Source organism: Oxyura jamaicensis, chromosome 2, assembly GCF_011077185.1.
Source record: "Oxyura jamaicensis isolate SHBP4307 breed ruddy duck chromosome 2, BPBGC_Ojam_1.0, whole genome shotgun sequence".
In the NCBI taxonomy this organism is placed as follows: Eukaryota; Metazoa; Chordata; class Aves; order Anseriformes; family Anatidae; genus Oxyura; species Oxyura jamaicensis.
The window spans coordinates 143,621,845-143,639,824 of NC_048894.1; the positions used below are offsets into that span (position 1 = coordinate 143,621,845).

Genomic DNA, 17,980 nt, shown 5'->3' on the forward strand with positions numbered 1-17,980 from the left:
TGGTGGCTGCTTATGCAGGTAGTGGTGAGCAGGTCTTCATGTACTCCCTGGCTGAACAGGCCTAAACAGTTGTGTTAGCAGGTAGTTTAGTCCAAAACCCAACTAAGTAGGCAACAGAGTGTCTATCACTTTCCATTTCCCTTAGTAAGTAATGTATTGTGCTGCTTGGAATCATAAAGCATACTGAGACACATACTTTCTGTACCCAGCTGGGCTGAGGAGAGACCAAATTTTGACTCATTTCTGGAAAGTATGTTGTATATTGTTAGATTAAATGTATGAAAGTATATTGTTAGATTAAATAAAAAACTATTTTTTTTTCCTATTATTTTTTCCCTTCCCCTGCATATTTCAAAGCCCAAGTGCTCTAGATCTTTAAGGGCACATACTGCTTACAGAGGCCAGAGATGACTGGCTCTTAGACATGGAATAGGTCATATAATCAAAATTGTGCTTTCTGTACCTGTTGTCTAATGAAAGTTTAACATTAAAGGAATATAGAAATTAAATATTCCTAAATAATTTAAACAAGTCTTTGTGTTCTGCTGAGAATTTCATGTTATAATACATTCTACATAAACGTTAGATATTTTCCCAAATATTGCTGGGCAAGGATGCTATTAATAAGTGTGTTGTATTTCTGCTCATGGAATAGTCTGCCTTTCCCAAAGGTGTTTTTCGGGTAACAAAATTAACTAATCATTGCTGCCTTCTGGTACCAAATCTTCATAACAATCTATGTGTTCTTTCTTTTTGAAAAGAAACATTCCAACTGAACTGACAGCCTGCGACTGTTTGCTGCTATCCTAGGAGCTTCTGAGCAGTCCTTTGCAGTGCTTTTAGATTCATTTCATAGTGCTAACACAACTATGAATTTGATATTCAAATATTCAATTTGAAATTATATTTAAATTAAAATTGTTCTCTTTCAGTTCAGCTCTCTTGTAAGAAGTGCCTGAGCCACTTGATTCAATCGCCTCAGTAAGTCAGATTGCATAGAGCTCATGATCAAACTGCTTTAATTCCTTTTTTTAAAGGTCATATAAACATGTGTGCTTACTGAATTAGATGCAAATTCAATTCCCTATTCACAAAGCTTGCTAGTTAAGTTCCCTACCTACTTCTCACATGCAAGCCTGCATCTGACAGCAGAATATTGACTTTTGAGCTGTGGTCAAAGACATGATTAAACAAAGAAAATAACAGCCACCTGCATTGTAGAGCCTAATGATAGAGGGAATTGGAGATACATTTATTTCAAAATGGTGTTCATTGTGTAAAGAAATAACCCGCATTTTAACATGGCAATCCCACGATTTTGTTTGTTTTCATACCCTGTGCTTTTATAGTGGTTGTATGTGTTGAAGAACAATGACAAGATACCAATGCCTGTATTTGATCGCAGCAGTTACTGTAACTAAGCACTGACTGAGTGTCCTTCTAAATAATGAGTCGTGCTAAAACAAACAAAAAAACACAGAAATAATGAACATCAGTTTTAAATTCATCTTCAGTTCACCATTTCAGTAGTAACAGAGCAAAAAAAAAATTGTTCTGGCATTCACAATCACCTATAAACAAGAGCTTCAGTTCTGATTTGCATACTTCTGCAAATAAAATCGTTATACTTATCTTGTTGTTAGATCTTGCCTTATAAGTAATGACTAATCATGTGTGTACAATTCTTTTAACGCCTTATATTAAGAACTGTTACACTAGTTTAAACCACAGGCCTGTGCACCACAGTATCTTACCTCTGGCTGGGGTTTGAAATGGAAAACAAATGAAAAACAGCAGAAACAGTGAGTCTTTGCTTGACATCTACTAGTTTTCTGGAAACTGTAGATCTGAAATAATACTGAAATTATCATGTGGAACTTGTCGGTTGTGCTAGACCCAAAGTCTGAAGACAGTGAGTCCCGGAAAGTCATAGGGTTTTGTGTAATTAGATTTTGCAGACAATGAAATTTGAACTTCTGTATTTCCCTTTACGTTTTCAACCTTTAGGGCGCACATTTTCAATAGTTTTCTAAGACCACGAGGACAAAAACATATTTCAATTATGTGTAAATCTTGGAGAACAAACAAACAAACAACAAAGCAAGAAGTCACCCACAGCTGTTGTCTTACTCAGTTATCCACCAGATACAAGAAAAGCTGTGGTATTGCCTGGGTCAGGCAATTCTTCAGAAGTGCTTTGATGCTCACCCCAGGCAATATTTTCTTCCAGACATATCACCATACAGATAATCCTTGCTGTGGAAAGATCCACAGTTCTTATTAGGCCTCAAGACTCCCTGTATTATATCAAGTCACGGAACTGTTGGAAAGGTAAAGAAAATTTTCTTCATATGATATGATTTGGTAAATGTCATGACAGGTCAGAATGATGAGGAAATGATAGCAAAATACTTCTAGTGAAAGAGGCAGATAAAGAACTGACATACATGCAGATTCATCTTCCTTTTCATTAAACCACTCCCTCAAGACTCTCCTGGTATGTTACCAGAGCTAAGTCATACAGCTACCTAATTGGCTCAGCATGAGATGAACTCTCATCCCCAGGTTCATGCAGTTCCATGCTTACCTGCTGTTCCTGCCTCCTGCTGAAGGTTCCCCATGCTCCCACCCCTAGGTCAGAGCAAGACCAGAGCATCAGCCTTATATCTCCCCTGAGGTCTCACTGGAGACTTGATATCTTCATTTCTTCCATTCAGCAATAAATGAATGGTGATATTGGCTAGCAGATTTCATAAAAACAAAGCAAACCCAAATTAAACAAATAAAACAAATAGCTGATCTGAATAATTAGTTTTACCTTTTCTGCTAAAATGCAATATTTCAAACCTTGAAAACCTCATAAACCTCAGCTGAGAAATTTAACAGAATTAGCCTAGAAGCTCTTTGGACCACTAAAGTCAATTTTCTTTAGTGAGTCTTTGGAAAGAAGGGGTATTTCAAAGAATTGCTGACTTGCCAAAGTAATTGTAACATTTAAAGAAAATAGCCCAGGAAATGATAGATCGGTTATCCTGATACGAATCTTAGGGAAAAAAAAAAAAAAAAAAAAAAAAAAAAAGAGCCTGACAAATTCAGAACTCTATCAACAAGGAATTACCTGCTAAAAATAAAGCCATATCATTCAACACAACATCACAGAAAGTAATTCTTGTCAAATTATCTTATTGATTTTTTTTCTTTTCTTTTCTTTTTTTTTTTTTTTTTTTTGACAAGATTATAGGTCTGGTTGATAAAGGTAGCTATGCTGTTACAGTATAATTAAACTTCTCCAAGGCATTTGACATACTACCACATGACACTGTGTTTTAAAATCCTACATTATATGTAATTAATATAACACACATTACATGTTTTAAAAGCTTCTTGACTGATAGCTCTCAAAACGTATGCATTAATGGAAAAGCATTAATTAGCTGGGCCATTACTAACAAGACACTGCAAGACCCTCCATCCTAAACCATTTTAAACCTTTTTTGAAAGCAATCTGAACAAAGGACGTAGTTTGCAGGGGACACAAAATTGATACTGTGACAAATAACCAGAAGTTATCTATTAAGGAGTGCCCTGAATCATCTGGGCAGGTGGCTTGAATTCAGCACAGGGATTTGAATGTGCTCAAACTCCATGAATGGGGAATGAAAGCATGTTACAGAGTGGAGCTGCCAGCCCATGGCCACAGGTAAAAGGACCCATGTGTCTTCAGGTACATGAAAGACAAGAAAGATCCAGTGGGTGCAGGGGAGATACCTCCTCTTTCACAGCAGGCAAAGCCCCATGGTGGCTGGGTGGACAACAGCATCGGTCTCCACCTCTTTAAAGATTTTCTGGAGAAAACAAAAAATGTAGGTTCTGCGATGAGAGATTGAATGGTGATCATAGTCCATTATGATTTCAGAGCCTGTGAATCATCCCTTACTCTGCTTTCCTTACTGGGCTGGGCTTTCCTCTTTGGCTAGCAGTTTAGAGAAGAAAAAAAGGCTTATTTATAATCTCCTGGCAAAACTCAAATGTACCTGTAGGTCTGATAATCTTAGTCTGATCAGTTTTGTATTTCTTTTCCTGTTCAAATGGGATCTGGAGGTCCCCAGGGAAAAAACTTCTGGAAATGATAAAGGCGCATGAGAACATGCTACAAATTGATACGTAGCAATCCCATTAATAGTTATTAGCAACAACCAGTATGCCAGCTTTCCAAGACAGTGAAAGTCATGATAGTATTATATATTTTTTTAGGTTAAGATTTTTATATACCACAAAGAATTTCATGGTAGAATATTATTTTAAAATATTCAAGTATTTGCCCAAGAGCTAATACTGAATAAAAGTAAAACATAGGCCCAAAAGTCCTAACAGAAGTTTTAATTAGTTTATATGTCAATTAGGTCATTGCTCCCTGTTAAAACAAATCCTCAGTTTGTTAGTTTTCAAAATCTGAACTTCAACAAAATTTTATGAATAACTACTACATTTCTAATGGGCCAAATTAAGCCAAAATCCTTCGTGCAAGGGGGCATAATGTTTGGATTTAAAAAATCCACGTGAGACTAGAATTTGTTGGTTAGAATCCAATACTAATTAAAACTAAACAGAATCCAACAGACCTTTGATAATTACATCAAAAGTTCACATTCATTTGATGTGGATTGTCTATATTTCATTGTTACTCTCTTAAAAGATTATTTATGTACAAAGCGTTAGAAAAGAGAATATTTAAAAAGTGAAAATATAAGGGCAAACACTGATTCAGCATATGTTTTCATTTATTAAATGTTCGCTTTATTCTGCTCAAAACCGTCACTTGAGACATTATTTTTTGCATAAAGAATGATCTACAAAGATTCTTAGTAAAATATATTTCTAGTGGAACAAGAAGTTTAGCTTGTTTACTGGGGACTGGATTCAACAACATTTGCTTAACAAGCTGGGCATTATGGAACCACATCAGTCATATTTTTATTCCAAATTTGCCATTGGTTTACTAACCAAAGCTCCTCCATAGGAAAAAATCTGATTTCATAAAAGATCACACACACCAGCCTAAACAATCTGAGATTCTGTATTGAAAGTTGTCTGGAAATTCGGCATATTTTATGCAACTAAGTGCAAAGCGCTTTCCTCGCAGCTGAGTACATGGAAAGCACAGCAATGTTATAAAAGGGAGAGATTACCAATGATGTCTAGACATGGAGAAAGTATGACCTCAGTTAGAACACTCTGGTATTTACTTTTCCTTTTTAGAGAGAGATATACAGTATTCCATGATTTCAGTATGCAAGACAGCAAGGTTTCTGAGCAGTTCAGCAAAAATCCCCAATTAGACTACAGGCTGGGAAAACTTAAAAGGAAGAAGAAAGGATTTGAATGAAAACCATCCTGGCAAGAAAAATAAAGAGCAGAGTGCAGCTACTTCTCATTTCCATCATGCAAACAGTGTTGATTGCATTTTAAAAATATCCATATTTAAAACAACTACAACAAAATAAAACACATAAAAAAGCCCACCACAGTTGTGAAGACCAACATTCAGACTTTAGGAAGCATTTAAGTGGCAGTTAGCTGTATAACCTTATTGCAGCCTCAGTGACACAACTATCACAGAATATTTGACCCAAACTTTCTCCCTCTCTGTATAAGTAACAATTGAGTTTTTACTTGATTTCATGTTTACGGTCTGATTCCTCATTTCTTACATGTTTAAATCTTTTACTATAAACAATTATTTATTAATTAATGATACGACTCATAATAATACTAGCTTATTGTACAGGTATGAAGTAGACTGATATTTATTGTACTGTATTTATTGTATTTATAAACAAAGGGTGACATGGAAAGACATGTAATGAAAGACACACAGACACTGGTTTTGTATAAGAAATTATCTACAAAGAATCTTAATATACTTATATCTTAAAAAAAAAAAAAAAAAGTAATACATTTAGTTTTCTTGCTTATCACCCAGCACTTACATCAACTTCGTTTATTAACATGGCTCCCATCAGCTCTGCTTTCTGAGTATCCCAAGCTGTGTTGGGGAATAAGGAATGTAAAAGTACTGACTGACCATCCTATCAAAATCTAATGTATGCAAGTAAGCAACAAAGAAAAGCTCTGGGTATATTCTACACTGAAATCTGCAGTCTACTGAAGCTAATCCAGGTGCACAAAGCAGTCAGGCTACAGAAGGTCCAGCTAGCACTCATATTAATTTAGAAGAGTGAATTATCATGTGCTGCTGTAGAATTGTTCCTGATACCTGAAATGTTCAGTTATCTCTACATTATACACTTCTGTGCAAACATACCTACAGTGGCAAAGACTGTAGTAGAACCTGTCTTCTTGGGGTAACCATCTATTATTTTTTTTTTTAATCCCACAGTGTTTTTGTTTTGATCACACACCTTGAACTTCTGCAATGAATAGGGGAAGAGGCCTATGAAATTTTGTTTACAATACAACTCCATTCATTATGCCATACAGACTGAGTCCCAAACTCAGACCATCCTGTGTTATGAGTGAGGTAAGGACACTGCGGGGGAAAAGAAAATATTGAATGTATACAGGTAATTAAAGCCTACATCACAATGCTTACACAATGGGCTGGTGGAGGCAAGAATTCAGGCTAATGTTCTTTTAATGTGTTATCTTCAAATGTAATGCCTGGAGGGGTTATGCATGTCTATATAAATAAAAGAAAGGCCAGAAATTCCAAAGTGTGGACAATACTGAACTCCATGGGGTAATGAGGTAAGCAGGAAAGTTTGTCTCCTTGATGCAAGATTACTGGGAATGGCTGCAAATCTCAGTGGGGCAAACGTATCAGAGAAGTCCTCTTACCTGTAGATTGCAGGACCTCTGAGGAGTTCTTTAGGGGTGGAGAAGGAGTATTGCTTCCAGCTGTGATAAGCTTCTTGGCACAAGCACAGGTGACTTTTCAGAGGTTTACAACTTGTTTGATAAGATTTTCAGATGGGTATTTTTAAGCACCTCTTTAACACTGAGACTAAGCTTTTCTCAACCAGCAGGTTCTTGAGTCGAACTTCGAAGGTGCCAGATCATAATGGAATCGCTGGTCGTTTACACACTTGTATAATCAGAAAAACAATATAGTCTGTTAATTGTATTCCCAAAGATGGATGTAGTTTTCCTGAAAAAAACTTCATGTGCATGCCAGACATCTGAAAATCTCCACCCTAATAGCTACAAAGCTAGCTGAAAGCAAGTAGCTCATTAATTAGAATGGCTGTCATTCAGTGCAGCAAAATAATCTTATTAGAAAGTTGGTTCACTAAAACCATATATTTTTAGTGCAAGCAACAATTTTGGTGGCAATCTAGGCAGGAATAGTTCTCAACTTGGGACAGTAACTCTACAGAAACTTTTTCTTTGAATAAAAAAAAAAAAAAAAAAAAAAAAAAAAACAGTTAAGTTCTTCCCCTTAGAGTTAGCAGCAGATTTGCAAGTCTGACATTTTCATTGGGTAGGGTTTTGTGTAGAGAACTTCACAGTTAATTTTAAATCTGTATTTTATCTCAGTGTATAAAGGATTTTTTTTTTTAATTACATGAATTTTCAAAAAAAACAGGAAAATCATTGACTATTCTCTCAAAGTGAGAAGTAATTAAAAACTAACTACTGAAAATTCTGTTCATGCAAGTTTATGTATGTAACTCATTTATTTGTCTCCAAGAAAAAGAGGAATGATGAGAACAACATGGGTGGAAAATACAGCTCTCAGTAAAATATAAATGAGGGCAGCTGTTAATGTCTTCCCCCCCAAAATGTGTATTTACCTTTAATATTAATGTGACTTCCATTTGGGCATTAAAAAACACATTAACATTAGAATTCTAAGGGTTAAATCTTGACATGGCTTCCCTTCTTATGCTCACAAATAATTGTGGTCAAAGTTTTGTAGAGTATGTTATTTGATAACACACAGACATTTAACTATCAGATTAACAGGTACATTAATGTATGTAGATGTTGACATATCCACATTTGCACCCATAATTACTTGCAGATGTGGAGTATGGGCACAAAAATGGCCATATTTTAAATACTGCTCCTTAAGTCTACAGAATAATTTTATTCTAAAGTAATATTGGGTTGGTATTTTTAAAATACTTTATTTAAAATTATTTTAAAATATTTTTAAAATACTAGCTTTGCAGCTCTAACTCAGGCAGATGCTTTTTTAAATTTTACCTTGAAAGCACATTTTGAGTTGTTGCTTTTCAAATGTACAGAAAAAATCCATGTTTCTTTTCAGATTAACACAACTCAGCCTTTGACTTTTTAGTTACAGGAAGGTTATTTTGAGATGTTTCTTCCTGCACTTGGAGGTTTTTCTCTCCTACTTTGCTCCCCTTGGAGCTCTTCAGCTCCTCTGTCTCATCAGGGAGTGTTCATGGTGCTCCTATGACAGGCAAAGCAAGAACAAGCAAACAAGAGCAATGTGTATACCGTTGCATTTCTTAGAGGTCAGGGAGAAAAATTATAGAAGTAGCTCTCTTATTTCACTAAACTAAGAAACCCAAGAATCATAGAATCATAGAATCATAGAATATCCTGAGTTGGAAGGGACCCTTAAGGATCATCAAGTCCAACTCTTGACACCGCACAGGTCTACCCAAAAGTTCAGACCATGTGACTAAGTGCACAGTCCAATCTCTTCTTAAATTCAGACAGGCTCGGTGCAGTGACAACTTCCCTGGGGAGCCTGTTCCAGTGTGCAACCAACTCAATCAGGAGAAAAACAGAAATGTAAAAATTCCCCAAGCCCCCAGGGCAAATTAGGAATCAAATAGGAGGGTAATGGTAGAGCAGAGAAGACAGCATAGTGTCACCACAATAATGGTGACACTGCCGCAATGTTTTCACAGTGGTGGTGAACCATATTAAACACCAAGGCAATGATGACTTTATGGCTCCATGTAGTGGCAAATATCCCTTTTCCGGTTATAAACACATCCTCTTATTCATACAATGGTAGTTCATTCTATCTCTAAGAGATCTCTGAGTATTAGAAAGTCAGTATAATTGTCTGTGTTTAAGAGGTGAGATACCTGAAAGTCTTCATCAGGCCTCCAAAAATCTGTCAGCTTTCAGTCTGGTGCTCTCTTCACTAGAAACATCACCAGAAATCTTGAGTCCCTTGCAAAAGTGGCCTACAGCTGATGTGATTTTTATTTACAGCTTCAAGCTAGAGCATGTCAGGGTGATAACGGAAACACTAAAAGCCATGGGAAAGATTTGAAAAGGAATTGTCAGAGGACATGCCAGGCCAAATACAGACTTGTGCTTTGCAGGCTGAGCTCTATTGACATGTTCCAAGGAGGCTGCAGCCACTCAAAAGGGTGTATATCCCTTTGCTTCAATGGGGCTTTGCTAGTCATAATAGCATGATGAAGGAAATAGCAGAAGAAGGAAACAAACTTCTGATGGTAACTCCTACATGTCTGTCAGAGTCTAGCATAATTTCTGTTTTGCATCCATTCATCCTTTCTGCTTGCCTTATGAAAAGAAAACTAAACAGATTTTATATGTACCTAACCAGCCACCAGATGATAGATAATAACAGAGCCACTTGGGCCACAGAAAAATGCTTGAAGTTGTTTTCCTAAAGATGCTACTGGAATTGGATGCAATACAACAGATGACACCAAAGAACATATTATTCATCTCTTTTCTTCCCTTCACCACTACACTGTAATGCCTGAGAGACTGATTTCTTTCTGTAGTAAGTAAGGTACAAAGAAAGACGGGCAAATTTGGCGATAGATGAATGTGTAATCATGACATGAAGAATTTTGGCCTAATGCCAATGCCTATTATGAAAGACATAGCTTTGGGTCATAAGATTTGCTTCTATTGTGCAGTCTGGCAACATTATAGGGGTGCAGCAGAAGAAACACATCAGGGAACGAATCTCCATTTTTACTTGCCAATCAAAATTAGAGTAGCATCCTTGAGCAGCAGGTGAGTTTCCTGGCTTCAGTGTTAGGGGCAGAATCAATTTTTTTTTTTTTTTTTTTTGTTTTTTTTTTTTGAAGGACAGTGGTCTAAGAAGACATTAAAGCCCAGTGAGCTCTGGAACTTGCCGATCACGGTCTCTAAAATCTTCTCTATTTTGCACATGAGGTAGATGAGACTTTATGGTCCATTCATTCCAATAAATAGGAAAGAGACATAAAAATATTCAAAATGAAAAACAAAATGATTTACCACTGAGGAGAAAGATAAAAGAAAGAGAATATGAAGTGCAAATGTCAGATGTTAGTCATATTGCTTACCACACTGTTGAAGTTGTTCAGATATTATAGTGATAAGTGGAGTAAAGGAATCTGTATAGAACAAGGGTGGACTTGTCCATGGAATTTTGGTGTTTCTACATTCAACCTTCTCAACATGCAATCCACTTGCACCTTCCACCATTACAATTAGTTATTTCATTGGTATGTTATGAGGTTAATGAATACTTATAAATTATTTTGTGTTCCTCAGAAAGAGGGAGGATTTTGAGATACACCCATTAGAGATGAAATCAAGTATTATAGAGATAAAAATGCCAAAGAACAGCAATTCCAAATGGAACTTAGATATTCAGGGAGACTCAGTCTTTGAGAAAAACAAAAATGGAACTTTGGAACTCTAAATCCAGTTTGTGAGAAGTTAAAGAAATAAAGAAGAAAATAAAGGACAAATGTAATGAAGAATATTGCTTGGGTCAGGATCCTTTTGTGGAAGGATGTGGAAGAAATAAAGCAACTAGAATCAGAATATAATGTAAAACCAGAACCTAACTGAAAAGGTTAAGAGTTAAAAGTTGGTTAGGGGAAAGGAACTCGAGTAAAACAAATATGAGTTGATTCCATTTAAGATAAAATGATAAAAAAGCAGATCTTCAAATAAGCATTTACGTTTCAAAAGGATGATAGATGATAAACTAATGGAAATGTTTAATAATGTCTATTAAGGAGAGAACCCTAAGGAATTTGGTCATGTAAGAAACCTGAAATTTCAAAGAATTGAATCTTAGAGAACATTGCACCTCAAACTACAGAAAAATTTGGAAGAACTGTCAAGTGATCTGCAAGAATAACAACTGCAAGAAGGGAGGGCCATTATACTGGAAATAAGTATGAAAAAGGATTTAGCAGGAAAAAAAAGCTATGAACCGAGAAGTGAAAGATTACAGTTAAAATTGTCAAAATAGAATCTAAGTTTGGCCTTGATGGCAATATTAAACCAAAGGCTATTTTGAGAAATATAAATTGAAACAAAAATGTACAAGGAAAGCAGTAGGACAGCTTTGCCATGAGGATAAAACAGAGATTAAAGATAATCTAGGTGTGGCCAAAAAATGAAACAAACTTTGCCTCAGGTTTCAAAAAGGACAATTATTTTGAATTAGGAGGAAAAGCAGAATAGCTAATGGCAGCTTTTTTTTTTCCACACCCTTGTTATCACAACTGCAGTGGAAACAGAAGTCATGGGGCTTAATGCACTCAAATAAGGGGGATTAGGTGGTCTCCTTTGCAGGATTTATAAAACGTGTTTTTAAATGCACCTTTCAAGTCAATTTGGTATGACTGTAGAACACCAAATACTGTGCCTACAGTTAAAAGAGGAGAAAGTTATCAGGCATCTGTAAGCTCTGATCATTGCTTTAGGACAAATTTTGAAGGAAAAGATATTTAAAGACAATTTAATAGGATGTAAAACAACAGTGATTTAATCAAATGTAGAACATCCAAGCAGATTTTCTAGACAAAGGAAATGCACCAGATTTCATGTATCAAGACTTCAGGAAGTGGGGCCAACTAGGAAACTTGTCATTTAAAATGAAAGAAAAGAAAGAAGAATCTGTGAAGTGAGTATGAAATTATCAAGCAGTACTGGAAGAGGAGCTCGATATGTATTTTGATGCTTGATACATACATACATACATATGTATGTATGTATGTTTTTATTTATTTATTTTATTGAGGAAGCAAGAGAGTGAAATGCTAATTTGCTCATACCTCTCAAATTTTTACTTTTTTTTTTTTTTTTTTTTTTCAGTAGAGGAAAACTATGTTATCATATAAGAGTGCTGCATGTTTTTTAGGAGTAACAAGATAGAAGCTCATCAGCTGAAAAATGTTCAGAAGGACCTGAGCAGACTACTAAAGCACAGGATGATATGAGTTGCCAGTAGAATGGAGAGTTAGGAGATACTTCTGCAGTCTATGGTAGTATTAGATTTATTTCTAGAGGAGCCTGAGCACTATATGAGATCTTGGAATACTTTCAAACTTCTTGTTATGCATGTTCAAGAACTATGAATTCAAACTCAAATGATTACAGGGAAGAGGTACTACAAGATCAGGTTAGTGGGACACATGGAGATGGAAAGAGCACAGATCAGTTAGCAAAAATAATGCTGAAAGTTGAGGTCAAACCTAATAAGATACTAGATTCTTCAGCCCAGTGGTTTAGATGAGAGTTGACAAAATGGGAATAAAATGAGTAATATATATAAATATATATATACACATATATATGTATATGTATTTTTCCCCTGGAATTTAACAAAAGGTTTATAGTGATTAAAAAAAAAAAAAAAAAAGCTTGCATTTTTCATAAGTACTTCAGTGTTCTTGAAACAATCAATACAATACAATAAATTCTATGACATAGTACCAGTGATAGTAAAGACTGGATTCCATAATTCTAACTACTTCTGTATTCCTGAATGAGCATAAATGTTAAATATTATCACTTATAGGGCAGAAAACCTAGTATCACCTAGACTTAACTCAAAAATGACATATTTCTTGTTGAGATGCCTACTCATCTGAAAGCTTGTTATACCAAAACTCTTTATCACTAGAATTGTGTCTGATGTAGTACAAACACTGTGACTTTCTTTTATTGATCTTCTTCCCGGCTGAGTGGCTTTCCCTCAAGAGCTTTTTATATGGCTTTTATTAAGGAATGTCTTCTAAAACTTGAAACCTAAAGTTCACATCCTTGTCTAAAAATCACTGGATTTGTGTGGAAATTTCACAGGTTGAAACTCTGTACATGTAAACTGTCAGGAAGAAGGTGTTGGTATTATCCAGAATTTCCAGAAAACTAAACAAAATAACAATTTTTTACAAAAACAAACAAATGACACACCTTTTTTGACTCTCTTCAGTAAGCACACCTGCATGCCAATCCTCTTTCTCCTATTCTCCTCTTAGTCCATCCCCATACCACCTAACACTTTCCGTTACCATACACCACACACACCCCGGTCTTATTTTTCCCAGAGCGAATTAACACCTACTCAGAGCCTCTTCTTTGCATCCTAGAATTTTGTAGGAGGGTCAAGGATTCTCTAGATCTATTTTATCTGACAGAAAGTAAGGTTGTAATTGACGTTTAATTCAAATGATATCATATTAGTAAAATTTTCTGACATAATGCTTCATTACATTCAGTCTTCTGCACATAACTTTTTGTTAACATTGCAGCCTACAGTTTTAAAAGGAAACAGCCTGGAAACTATTATAACATTGAAAAGTTCAAACTTTATCTTCCTTGAAATTCAAGTCAATAGACTTCACTCATCTCTAGAATTATATGTCCTATATTTCAATGGTTTAAATTGATTATTCCAAAATTTCAGGATTCTCTGTTCTCACTCACCTGCTTAGTCTTTTCTCTATATGTTACTTAGTATTTTATCTTCTGTCATTTCCTGCAGTGTTACAAATGCAATCAAACTGTACAAGTTAGCAACAGTAATTATCAGAAAAAAAAACACACGTTATTCCCTGAAAAATTTTAACAGTACTGAAAGCTTTGTAATCAAAACTAAACCAAGCCCAACCCATTAAAAAAAATAATAATAAAAGAGTTTTTACAAAGTACAATTATTTATTACTAATTTACTCTCTGTTGAATAATTCCAATTTATTTATTTGCTTTGATAGGATACTTGCAAACACTTGAAAGATCCAGCTTTTATTTCTATAACTAGAAATAAAATCAATAGTCAATGGTATTATGTGTACATGATCAGTTGTCTTCTATTTTGGAGCTGCACTTTCATTTTTTTTGCAGAATTTTGGTCCTTATTTTCCAGGGAATACAAACGTTTATTAGAGGTAAAATTCAATCTCCCACTGTGAGCATGTTCCAAAATTCTGGCTTTGTCTCCTTATTACGGTATGTTTGCTAACATGGTGTTAAAAGCATGCTAGTACATTGTCATCATACATGAGCAAAGTGTCTGTTCCTAAAAGGACTGAGAGGTACAAAAAAAAAAAAAAAAAAAAAAGTCTCTTAACAGCTCAAACACTTGTAGAGTGCAGTGCCTTTGATAACAGGCTAGCCCTTCGGAAGTGAAGGCTATCTGCCTCGGGAAAACAAAGAAACCAAGAAGGAATTGTTTTTCTTCTTATCGTCACTGTTGTCCATTTCCTTTCTGCTGTATGGACTGTATATTTTTCCTGTTCTGTTTCTTTCCCTTCTCTTTTAAGTTGCCCGTCTTGCTACAAGGATTGGTAAGAATCACTGAAACAAGAGGGCTAAGTAAATTCAACGATTTGACAGTTTGGTAATGGTCAAAAAGATCTTTTTGATATAGCTGGAAGCACAGCTATAACATCTACTGTTGTCAGATGTGATTTTTTGACTTTGAAAAAATGTTGCTTACAGATCCTTTCAAATCTTTGGACTTAGTAAGACTAACTCTAATCACTAAGGAACAATAATTATTTATTCGTGACTTAACCAGTAATATTTACCCACCTTTGCAAAATAATCAGGGCTGAACAAAAGCTCTGTGGATGTGAAAATGAATACACTAAGGTCAGGATGTCTATTCGTGGCCTAAATTCAGATGAATTCTTAGGAACTCTATAGGGTCACAATTGGTGAGCATGCATCTTTCATCAGCCGCCGAATGAGGAAGAAGTATTCTAAAGGATTACTAGTTCTATGTGCTATTTTAAAAGAACAGTTATAGTACGTGTGAATCAGTAATCCAGTGGTGTTTTGTAGGCAGTCTGTTTTGTGATATTTATTCATTTCTTCCATCCCCCATCTAAGTGGCTTAGGGAATTTCAGGGAAAAAAAAAAAAAAAAAAAAAAAAAAAACTATGAAAAATACATAGTTAAACATTCAGTCATGAAGCACTGAAGTAAAGGTTTAAACAACCTAAATAAAACTAATATGTATTCCTGGCATATGGATCAACTCCAAATCTGAGACAACATATTTCATTTTACTATACATCAGTATAGTTCTAGTTTCAAGGAAAAAGTCACTGTAAAGAATGTAGTTATTATAATTTTCCAAGTTATTATTTCTTAAGAGGATGATGTCCAATTAATAAACATCATGGAAAATGTTGATTCTATGAAGTCTCTCTCAGAAGAAAACATTTAAAAACAAGTATCATGCTAGGAAAAAAAAAAAAAAAAAAAAAAAAAAAAAAGGCCTGCGTTAGAGAAGCTTGCTGTGTAGCAATGAAATGCCGATTTCCACTCCATTTCCAAGAAAAGGCATTCTGGTTTACCAAACTACCTAGGTTTAAATCCTTGCCACCAAAAATATTATAGGAAGCCAAAGACAGATGGCATTTTTCTGTCCAGACGTGGGTGGGTTTGATGATCATAGAAGATTCACAAGAGAGTATTTGCTAATCTCTTGTTGCCCTCAAATCAGCCCTCATAGTCAGCCCATACAGCAGAGGAAGCACAGAGGAAATGGTTATTCTGCCCAGCCCAGGTTGCTGCTGAATAGCTCAGCGAGGTGTCAAAGCCAGCCCCATGAACTTAGATGGCCTAATGTGCCCCGAGAGGCCACGGATCATTTCTGCTGCATAAGGCCTCCACTGCTACACTTCTGCTTCACAGTCTAAGTCTACGAGCAAACTAAGTCATCTGAACATAATTCAGGCATTGATGTATGGAGCTTGCTCATGGTCTGAGAAGCAATGAGGACACTACCCCATTCTATCTCTAAATTCCCTTTAAATCACCTCCACTATGAAAAAAAATCACAACAATCAGCTAAGATACTTTAAAAGACTTGGATTTGCCATTGAATAGAATGACTGTGCATGCACAGACGCATATAAATATACATATCTGTGCAAATTCAGAGAAAAGCTGACACATCCTGTTACTTTTTGTAAGAGAATCATTAAGTTTTATGTGCAGACACCTCTGTTTTAAATCATCAGGCTAGCAGCAGACCCACTTGGCTTGTATGAAATCTCTCTTCAGCCCTCAGCCTCCAAATATAATAATAATTGCTGATGCTTTTAGTACAGAATCACTTCATTAATCCCAGCTACTACCCACATATATGAATGCATTATAACTCAGTTCTGGGATTCATTAATTGACCTAGTTAATTTGATCCCTAATAGCCTGTAATTAGGGATGTGTAAAATAGCTTGATTTTTTATTTTATTTTATTTTTTTTTGCAAACAGACATTCGCTGGAAGGTGGGTGTATAAACCTTCAGCAAAGACTGTTCCTGAGATTTGTCCTTTTATCTTTAAAAGGCTTTAGAAAGTTTGCACTAAAAAGGAGGGAAGGAAGGAGGGGGAAATGTGTGAAAAACAAGGAGAGCAGATAACCTTTGATGCCAAGTTAATTTCATTTACCCATGTGACCTAATCTAATTCAAAAACTGCACTGATATCTGTCAGGAAAGCATGTGTAGCAAAAAGGTTTGGAATTAGGGAATGAAAAAAAAAAAAAAAGAAAAAAAAAAAAAAAAGAGGAAGCTCTTAGAATTGCACAAAAAGGGCCAATTCAGCTCTTTTTGTATGCGAAGCTGCACTTTCAAGTGTCACAGCTTTGTCTTGTATGCCAAGCAGAGTACCTGTTAAGAGGGAAAGACCTTCCCTCGTGAAACGTAACAGACATCCTTAGTGTATTCAGCACCCATGAAAAAAAGCAAGGTTTGAGAAGGTAGACTGCTGAATGTGTGTGTGTTTTAATAAAGCTTTTCATTTGAAAACTTTTTGCAGCATTTAGACAGATTGAGTTTTAGGGAGGAAGTGACTGTGCAGTCACTGCCTGGCCTGCTCTACTGTCAGAGGAAATAAGTGAAACTAAAATGAAGTGATAATATACTGTAGGAAATTTAAGAGAAAGAAAGGCAGGGGAAAAATGGCAATCTGGGACCATACAGCTGATCCCCAAAATAGACACAATGACCAGTGCCAAACTAGCTGCCAAAAACAGTAGATTGTAAAATTACCTAATACCTATGTCATGTTTACTTTATATTTACACTGGGGAACGGGCTCCCCAACAGACACAATACTTGACAGTATTTTTGTTCACTGTCACTATCATTACCCACCATCTGCTCTGCCAAATTTCCTTTCTGTTCTTTTTTGTGCATTCATCAACACAGTAGTAAGTAACCACCTTAATGACTGCAGCATATTGCTTCTGGATTAGCAGCAGATATTGTACTGCTCCTGGCTTATGGACAGAGCTGTAAGTAGGAGACCTGGCAGGGGGTTCCATTTAAAACCCTTTCCCTTTTGCAGAAAGAAACACAGTAACTAGGAAAGTTTTGTCCCAACTCACTAGCAGGGATGTGATCCATGGTTCAGTTAAAAAGAAAAAAAAACTGTACCTCCTCCTGTGAGATTCACTGAGGTACCCGCCAGCTACCCTGAGATGGCTGAATTCTGACAAGATGTCTCAGTGTGATGGGTAGCCTGAAATACTGGCAGAGAGCTCTGCTTAGTTTGCTCAAAACCACAGATAGAGAAACCGCAGCTTTGAGAAAAGGGCAGCTTTTGAAAAGGACACGTGTTTACTGACTGGACCTTGTGGGTTAATACAGTGACCCACAAGCACAAGAAGGCCTTTTTGTCTGTGTAGTCTGCGGGTAGATGTAGCAGTGGGCAATCCAAGACTGGCACATCTTTACTTATTCTTTGCTCT

At 35.9% G+C, this 17,980-nt stretch overlaps 1 long non-coding RNA gene across 1 annotated transcript in view; it reads right to left on the reverse strand.

Annotated features, from left to right (window-relative positions):
- Positions 1-17,712, reverse strand: part of LOC118163043 — a 41,678-nt gene extending 23,966 nt beyond the window's left edge. Inside the window, exon 1 of the long non-coding RNA XR_004748812.1 lies at positions 17,667-17,712. This is a non-coding gene — a long non-coding RNA (uncharacterized LOC118163043). The remainder of the gene's footprint in view (positions 1-17,666) is intronic.
- Positions 17,713-17,980: the final 268 nt, after the last annotated feature.